Below are 10,079 nucleotides of genomic sequence, written 5' to 3'. Positions count from 1 at the left end.
GGAAACACTCTGCCTCTCAGAGAGGTATGCAGAGGACCACCTTTTCTTCTGAATTCCCCAGCTTCTTGGACTCCAGTTCCTCCTGAGGCTGGGCTGTACTTCCTGCCCTGGGGTTCCTTAAGATGTCCTTTATATTCTTCTCGAAAACTTCCCTGTGCTTAAGCTCATTTGAATGGGCTCTATGCCAGTCAATCACAGAGTCTTGCCAATAGCTCACTATAGGGGTCAGTCATTATATAATTGATAGAGTATGTGACTGTCACTCATTCACGTGATTCCCAAAACAGGTTTCATTAAAGAGAGAAAAAGAACACAATTTAAGTTAATTTCTTCCCTTTCCATTTATCTCTTCAGAGTAGAAAATGCCATCTGGATGTATTGACTTTCCTTTTTAATATGAACAGAGACTTTAGAATTCATTTTACAAAATTGTATTATATGGCCAGGCACAGTGGCTCACGCCTGTAATCTCAGCAATTTGGGAGGCCAAGGCAGGTGGATCATTTGAGGTTAGAAGTTCAAGACCAGCTTGGCCAACAGGGTGAAACCCCGTCTCTACTGAAAATACAAAAATTAGCCAGGTGGTAGTGGCGTGCACCTGTAATTCCAGCTACTAGGGAGGCCGAGGCAGGAGAATCGCTTGAGCTTAGGAGGCTGAGGTTGCCATGAGCTGAGATCACGCTGCTGCACTCCAGCCTGGGCGACAGAGTGAGAAAAAAAAAAAGGTAGCATTATGTATTAGTTGTAGGCATCAATGTGAGAACCAAAAAATTATCAACGCTTAATATATGGGATGACAGATTCAGCAGTCCTGATTTTAAATAATATTGAGGCCATCAGATCCTTTCCCTCACAAATGTCAGCTATTTGTGGAGTGACCCTGTGCTTAGTAGTGTTTCAGAAAGCTCCTGACAACTGGAGAAGTTGGGTTGAACTTTAATGAAGAAAAAGCTAACTGAAAATGGAATGTCATCTTTGTCCAAAGTAGATACAGTTTGGCTGTAGCTTTCCTAGACGATTAAAGCTAGAAGAGATCAAATAGGGCCTCTTAACCTCGATTTTATTATGTTTTGGGTGAGGCTGTGGACCCACTGAAATTTATGCAAAAGTTGAGGTTAAGTGCATGCACTGTTATAAGGAAAGGAGTAATGTGTTTCATCAGCTAACCAACAGGGCACATGACACAGGAGTTAACAACCAGTTAAAGCCCAATCCCTTTTTAACAGAAAACTGAGGCACGGCAAAAATGTGATTTGATAAGTCACACATAAATACAATGGCCAAGGCAAAGACTGAAATCCACACATCCGGAACATTATCCAGGGTTCTTCTGCTGCATGACAGTGCCTCCTGAGTGCTCAAATAAAAGCCTCTTTAACGTGGGATTGTAATGAGCAGGCAAAGCATGCTCTTCAACGGCGAGACAAAGGTTGCTGACTCCAAGAATTTGTTTTCCTCAGTAAATATTAGCAATAACTTAAATGTTTATAAGATTCATCTCATGGATTCTTGGGGATATGCATGGAATCAGGTGAGAAAGTACCCCCTAAAAAGCTGCACCCCCTAAAAAGGCGGTGACAATTATAGCATCTTTATGTCTTGTGTATGCCATGATTTCACCACAATCTCAGGATTTGGAGGGCATCTTTTATGATAACCTCTTACAAATGAGAAAACTGAAGCTCAAAAAGCTTGAATGACTTGCTTACAGGTCTCATCATCTGAAGATAAAACTAGTTGTAAAATGCAGGTTTTTTGACTCCCCGTCCTTTGATCTGTAGCACATGGCTTTGAACTTCTAAAGTGCTCTTCTCTGGATAAGAAAAATGCAGCTATAGATATGGGGATATAAAATGATTTGATGGCAGTCAAATAAATAGTGGATGAGCCAGGACTCAAACTCCTGTTTCCTAAATTATCTCTAACCACTAATAGTAAAAATTTTGTGTTTATATTGTTGTTGTTTGTTAAGTAATAAAAATCTCACCTAGCAGAGAAGAAGGGTGCCGCAGGGAAATGAGACCTGAACTAGGGAAACAGAGACCTGGGGTCTCTGGCTGTGTCACTTGTTCACTGTGTGAGAGCTTTGACAAGTCACTTAACAGCTGGGCCTAGATTTGCTTTGGGAAATGGGACAGGTGACCTCAACATGCTACACTCTTTCAATAGAACAGGCTTTTTTGATTCTTCTGTGTGTGTATCATAGCCCATGTGATAATGTGGCAGAATTCGCATTCTGGTGCCCTATCTGCAGTCAAACAAACAAAATGGACATGTTGTGAGATGTTTTTGAGAGAATGAAGTGAATTTTGAAAGCCATTTTTATTAAGCTAAACGTAGCAAACTACGAAGGATGGTAACAATTAGTCTAATTTCTTTAACTCAGGAGTCTTTATGAGTTAATTACCTTGCAACTTAGTTCAAGAGTAGTGTATTGTAGGCTACTAAAATTTTAAAATATGATAGCTCTTTACTTCCAATTCCAATTTGAGTTTTAGTGGATATTTTCCTCCCCAAATATGTGGTTGAGCACATATTGTTTTCTAGGATTTCTCCTGTATAAATTCACTCTCTTTGATTGGAGAAGCTAGAAGCAGATGTAGTTTACTTTCAAGGAATTTATGTCATCAAAATTCATCATTTCTGTGAGATCAGGAAGAATATGTTTAGGTTGAACTACTGCTATTAAAGTGTTCTGATCATAAGTCAAAGCTGCTCTTAACAGGAGAAAAACAAATATATTTTAGAGGCTTAAACATATTTCAAGTCCTTTTTTAAAAAATCATTAGTGAATTGTTACTGTTGCCTTCTAAAACTTCTCTTCATGCCTGCTTTTCACTACATATTTTTGAAGCCATAACAACTACAGATAAGCAGTGATAAGATAAGCAAAGTGTTTTAAACCAAAGAAACATGGGCTAGTATATACAGCCAGATGTCAATGAGGGTGCCCTGGTATCATGGGTCAAGAGTCATTAATATATTGCAGTTAAAAAGTCATTTTACTGAAATTTATGGAAAAACAAAGAAAATAAAAAATGTTTTCTTTTACATTAATTTGCCGTGCTGTAAAGTTTAGGTGTTGCCTGATCAGTTGTTCTATGGGATTCTTCTTTGACCTTTTTAGGTACAGACAGTGCAAAGGTGGTGTGCCTAGTGAGCTTGGATGTATCAAACAGCTGTAAGAAAATCTCTCCAACCTTCTCTGAATAAAGGAGGAATGTGGTGTTTATTGAGGAACAGGCAACCCTTACATTTGAATAAAAGATGCCATATAGTGAGTCCATTACTCATTTTCATATTCTTCCTGTTTACTTCTGTCAGTATGCTGTGTTTTACTTTAGTAAATTAAACTATTGCATCAATTATTCTTCCCAATTACCCTGTTTGGCAGCACTCTCTTAACATTCTTAAAGTTAACTGTAGCCTCTTTAATAATCTGCTTCCACAGCCTGTTCTCACCCTGCTTGACTCTTACCTAGTTTGACATTCCCAGTACCCTCTATTCTGTGGCTTCCTGCCTGTTCTTCTAGGATGTTTCTTTCTCTCCGTTGTCCTCCCATTTCTCTGACTGCTCTTTCTTGGTATCCTTGGTGGCTTTTGTTGTTGTTCCACCTACCCCATATAGTTAATATTTCCCAGAGATCTAGCCTTACCCATCTCCTCTTTTATTTTCCTGTTGTCTCATTCACTCCTGTGGCTTCAGCGGCCAATTAGGAGACTCCAGTGACTATCAAATCTAAGATCCCGGTCTTGACCTGAATTTCAGGCTTTCCTGATCTCCAGACTTTTGTCTCCAAGTAAATCCTAAATAGCTCCACTGAAATAAACGGAAGGCCTCTCAAACTCCACAGGTCCCAAATAGAATTCATTGTCTCCCTCATTGTGGAAGGCAGTCTCCCGGGTGGCCCCTAGTGGTACTGATTTCCCGGTATGCATTCATGTCCTGGAGTGGAAGCAGAGAATGAGTCTGGGTAGTGGGCAGTTTATAATGCTTTATTACATTCTTTGTATTTGTTCAGGATAATGCTTGTCTGTTTTAGATTACAACTCTTTCAGGCTCAAAAATCATGTTTTAATTTGTTCTTATGGTCACCTTGTCCTTAGATGTGCCTAAAAATGTTAATGAGGATAATTTTTTGTTGTGTTTAGGAAACTTGAGTTTTTAAAAACATTTTCCCCGTCTTTAAAAAAGACAGTTGGGAGCCATTGTGCCTAATGGCCAGGCACAATGGCTCCCAACTGTAATCCCAGCACTTTGGGAGGCCAAGGTGGGAGGATTGCTTGAGCCCAGGAGTTCAAGGCCAGTCTGGGCAACATAGTGAGATTCCATCTCTAAAAAAAATTCAAAAAATTATCCAGACATGGTGTCATGAGCACCTGCAGTCCCAGCTGTTGAGGTTGGGGTCACAATGAGCCATGGTTACACCACTGCACTCTTCAGCCTGGGTGACAAGTGAGACCCTGTCACAAAAACAAAACAAAACAAAAAAACCCTCAATTTAAGAAACAGGTAAAATATAATACTTACATTTAATTTTGAATTTCTCTCAAGTCATCAGTAGCTATGCTGCTGTGCTGCTGCTTCCTCAGTCCCTGCACAACTGTCTTATTAGGGCCCTCACACTAGCCCACATCAAGGAGCTGGAGAAAACCTATATTTTTAAAATGCACAATCTGATTTTTCCTTCTCATTACAGACAGAAACCAGAGCAAAAATAATACTTATCACCTGCAAACTGATTTCTTCTCTAGGTATCAATGAGTTCCTAAATCTCTTGGTGCAGTTTCTCCTTTATAAGATGAGGATAATAGTGCCAAATTTGTTGGTTTGTGAAACGGATTAATTAGGTCACAACTAATGATAAAGATAGCCTTGCAACCTTTAAATAAAGGTGTTATTTCTAGAATTTTCCACTTAGTACAAGAAAGGAGAATAGTCTAGAGTTCACTATTGTAAAATTGACTTGTCTCCTTTGTAATTAATAAATAATTTGTGAGTGAAATTTGGAGATGCAAATTAAGTTAAACCATGGTTTGAAACCTAGCTAATTTGTGTCCCTAAAGGGCAGTTCCTAACACTATGCCTGGGCATTTTTAAGCAGGTGGCTTAACAAATGCTTGCTAAATGAATGAATAATTGAATAATTGCATATCCTTCACTCTTGTTCCCCTTGGTCTTTATTGTCACTGCTCAAGTTTGACCACCTGAAGGGTGAACAACCGCAACAGCTTCCTAGTCACTGCCTCCACATAACATAGCCAGAATCAAGCCCTTTGGGGGTGTCTTGGAACAGCTTATATACCTTAAAATATTAGCTGAGCATGGTAGCGCACGCCTGCAGTCCCAGCTATTCAGGAGGCTGAGGTGAGAGGATTGCTTGGGCCCAGGAGGCAGAGGTTACAGCGAGCCAAGATTGCACCACTGCACTCGAGCCTGGGCAAGAGAACAATACCCTGTCTCAAAAAACAAAAACAAACAAAACAACTTCTAATTGCTTCCCAGATTGAATGAGAACTTTGTATGAGTTTCAAAGGATTTCATTTAGTAGGCACTCTTTTCTAGATGTTTTATATCTAATTAAACTTTTATTTGAATTTTCTGCTTTAGTCCATTACATTTTCCAGTGGTATTGGAATGTGGCTTTTCTGCTTCCCAACCTGGGCCTTTCAGACATGCTAATTCCAAAGCCCTGCAATGCCCTTTCACTTCTCCGCTTCAGTAGCTGCCTTCAGAAAGGCTTGATGTTTACTTTCTTTGGGAAGCCCCTGCTGCAGTCTAGACACCACTAACAACCAGCTGATCAGTACCCACATGTGGCCTAGTTCTTTCCACATGTGTGTATTCAAGCTTTATCTATAAAGTGTTTACCATGTAAAATGTCTACACATAGTACAGGCCACTCAGTTCAAAGGATATTTGACAGGATCGGGTGCTCATGGACAAGTGACTGGCCTAAGTTCCTACTACTAGTTGTGGAATAACTATTATCTCTTGAGACGTCTGTTTTCTCATCTGCAAAATGGGGGTGATAAGTACCTCCTGGAGTTGCAGAGGATTACATGTAAAGCAGCTGGCCCAGTGCTAGGAAATGGTGGATTTTTTATATGGCACTACCTACCAGATTAAGAATATAAGCCTGAGTTTTAAATCTTTTGCTTTGCAAGGCAGAACTAGATCCTGTCTTTTAAATAAGGAATCATAGAAAAAGTGACTTCCCTTATAAGCCAGCTGTCACATACCTGTGACATGAAATGGAAAAGTCTTGAGAAATGGAATCCTCTCCTCTCACTTTTAAATATTAAAATATATTAAAATTGTTCTTCTCTTTGAATAAATTACATAACCTCTAATTAATTTCCCCTTTAATGTTGATTTTTAAGTGGAAATTGCCTTTTATTATCCTAAGAATTGGAATCAAGTACCTGGCTGTATCTGCGATGTCCCTATCTCACTATACAAATTTTTCTGTTGCCTTCTCACCAATAAAAATCAGAAAGATGTGGTCCAATTTGAAAGTTAGCCAATATATGCAAAAGAAACTCATAAAAGTCAATGTATGAGCATTTTCTGATGATGGAGACATTGGTTGAATTCAAAAAGAAAATGAATGACCTAGTTCATTTTAACTGCTGATGAAAAACATGCTTACATTATGTTGTCAGGGATCTGGGGATGGAAAATACATATTTTTGGGGGGAAAAATAACGAAAACGATGAGACTCTGAAGAGCCTACAGTGTAAGAACATGCTACCAAAAAAAATCACTTTGTCTTTTGGAAAGGATAATAGCAGGGTATGGTGGGTGCTAGACCACAGACGTTTGGTTTAACAGTTCACAGTCGAAGATGATAGGTAGTCTCAGAAAATTATAAAATGTCTCTGCTGAAACAGTTACCAGTAAGATGCCACCTACGTATGCACTACTTAACTAGCTTCCTACATACTGCAGCCTAAGTGACCTGCCAACATAGGGTGTCTGTGACAGTTACGAGAGAATGGCCATGCTTGCTTGGGATTATGTGTGGGTGTTGAACATGGCACTTTGAACAAATTTATGAGGTGCAAACTTCTAATGCAAAGATGACTCATAAGGTTTCAGAATGTGTACATATGAAGCACATTCTAATTTATACCGTCACTAGTGCTCACCCACAGCAAAACTAGGCTAGGTTGATTACCAAATTGTTTGGACTAACAGGAAATTCACAAAATTTGTCACTCTTAGTAAATGAGAAAAATTATTGGGTTCATGATTTTAACGTGTGGCACTACCATCTTGAACCAATGTGATGTAATTAATCTACATTTTGCAACATTATGTTTTGATGGCAACATTGAACTATCACTACTTCTCAGAGACTGTGAAGAAGCTGATTCTTTTAATAAGTTAGAATGGAAAACTTAAATAGAATTGTATAATAAAGCAAACATTTCAATAGAAACTTCTAAAACTTAAAACTGTATTTAGGTAGGTTTCTCAATTTACATAAATGTAGCATAATGCTCTGTGCAGAGGAAATTTTTTAAACATTTTAATGAAAGTTATTCTTAAGATATTTAATAACTAAATTGACTAAAGTGCACTAAATATAAAGTCAACAAAAATTAGGAGAGGTAATTTCCCACTTCAGTGTCTTGATTGTGGTAATCAGTATACAATGTACTGGTATAAAAAACCATCACGCTGTATACTTCAATATCTTTTTGTCAAATATTTTAAAATTAAAAGAATAAAATGGAAAAATAATGGTAACTAAGGATTTCATATGGATGTTGAAATAAGAACTAAGATTACTATTTTATGAGTCTGATGTTCCTTGAGGGTTTTACCCCAATTGCTAAAAAAAAAAAAAAAACTCATTAAAAATTCCTTTAAGATGAAGTGGTAGAAGCCAGACCTTTAACATTATTGGAGCAATACTTTGAAAGTAAATCACTTAGCAGTCAGAATAACAATTTGGAAATTGTGACCAAATAGTCAAACACAGCTGGGAGACCTAGAATTCAACAGGACATCGTTTTAACACTTAAGAATTGTGTGACCTAACAGATGGGAAGACTATAAAAGAGTAAGGCTTAATTAACCAACTTTGTAAACAGAACCAGTTCACAGTTCCCTTAAAAGTGATTACGATTTGCTAAACTTAGAAAGTAAAGATTTGTAAGCTGAACTTAACCTTAAGCACATTTTTGCATTCTAGTAAGTTGATTATGAACTTAAAAAATAAATTTCTGATTAGGCTTTTCTGCACAAAAAATAAAAAACACCTTTGAGGTGATCACAAAAAAAAAATGTCATAGGTCAGCAGAAACAGATGCCAAAGATTTTTTTTTTTGAGACGGAGTTTTGCACTGTCGCCCAGGCTGGAGTGCAGTGGCATGATCTCGGCTCACTCCAAGCTCCACCTCCCGACTTCACGCCATTCTCCTGCCTCACCCTCCCGAGTAGTTGGGACTACGGGCGCCCGCCACCATGCCCGGCTAATTTTTTTGTATTTTTTTTTTAGTAGAGATGAGGTTTCACCGTGTTAGCCAGGATGGTCTCGACCTCCTGACCTCGTGATCTGCCCACCTCAGCCTCCCAAAGATGTTTTAAAGGTTTAACTGTTGCATACTCAGAAAGTAAGAAAAATCCTAGCTCCAGCATTTTGCTTTTGATCACTTCTATATGAAATAAAAAATTGTCTTACAGGATCACTATGGACATAGTTAACAGTAAGATTTTTGATATTAAATTGTATTTACAATAAAAATGTCAGGCATTGGATCATTCTCTTATTAACTTTGGAGGCCTACCTACAAATTTCATTTATGAGGATACCCAGAGATAAGAAGCTTGCATTCCCTGAAACACCACCCATGCACAGCTGGACCATATGGTGGCTTTTAGTAAAAGAGCAACTACTGTATTTGGTCATTCAAGCTGTTACAAACATACAAGGTTTGTTCAATTCTAACTTCAGCTACTTACTAATTGAATTCATTTCCTAAAAGAGGCAGACCTTCTGGCTTCATCAGGTTGGTTAATACCTTGGTTTTCTTTTGAAGACTTGATGTAGTACATTAAGTCACAAGCAAAATGGGCATTGTGTTAATAATACTTAACTATTTTGAGACCCAAGTGGACAGACCATAAGTTAGGAAATTCCATGCATACTTATTTAGCTTTTAAGTCTTAAATAGTGTCAACTATAGTTGTAAAGGTACACTAGGTGCTAGTAGTCTCATAATTATCAAATCCTAAAGCTTTTACCCAAGTGGTTTCACTAATTAAGGACAGATGAAAAGCACCTTTCCCTGCTGCCTTTTGACAGATTTAGTGGATCGTCAAAGGAATGATTACCCAGGCAAGCAGATCTAACTGCCATGCAGTTTCAAAATAAAATTGCAGTAATTTAACAACAACAACAACAACAAAAAAGCAGCCTCAAAGTGAAATGTACTGCCACTATGGCTTTTTATCAAACTCCACCTCTGAATGTTGATTTCAGTCCTGACCGATCTCTTCTGAATCTCACTCACTGAATGTGCTTTCTCTCACCTGTGAAGTGCCTGCTACCACAATGTCTGCCTAATACAGAATGCACTTAAATGTCAGCTCCTCATCCCAATATGTAAGGCACTGAAATTTTTATGTGAGTGGTATTAGTTCCTATCCAGCTAGGTTTTGGGCAAGGATCATATATTTCGTTTGTGACCTTTACCTCTTCCCTGGCACCTAGCACAGTGCTTGGCACACTGATGATCTTCATTAATCTATAGAACTCATCAATACCTGCTGAAAGGTTCTTCCTGGTTCTTTACTACAGGTTAGCTCAATTTCATATAATTAACCCATAACACTGAACCCAAATCACATTAATATTATACATATATGTATTATAGATGTTAAATCCTAATGTTCCTTTTATTAATATTTAGAAATGGTGGAGTTTTAAAAATGTCTTCATAAACTTCTACATAAATGAGAATATAAATTGACCTCTCTCTGCCAGACAAGAGTCTACTGAGAACCTGTTTACCAAATCATTTTTTAGAAATGACGGTAGCTGACAATATTTAGTCCCAACCTAAG

The sequence above is a fragment of the Pan paniscus genome, chromosome 13 (assembly GCF_029289425.2).
Source record: "Pan paniscus chromosome 13, NHGRI_mPanPan1-v2.0_pri, whole genome shotgun sequence".
In the NCBI taxonomy this organism is placed as follows: Eukaryota; Metazoa; Chordata; class Mammalia; order Primates; family Hominidae; genus Pan; species Pan paniscus.
This window is presented reverse-complemented; position numbering follows the sequence as displayed.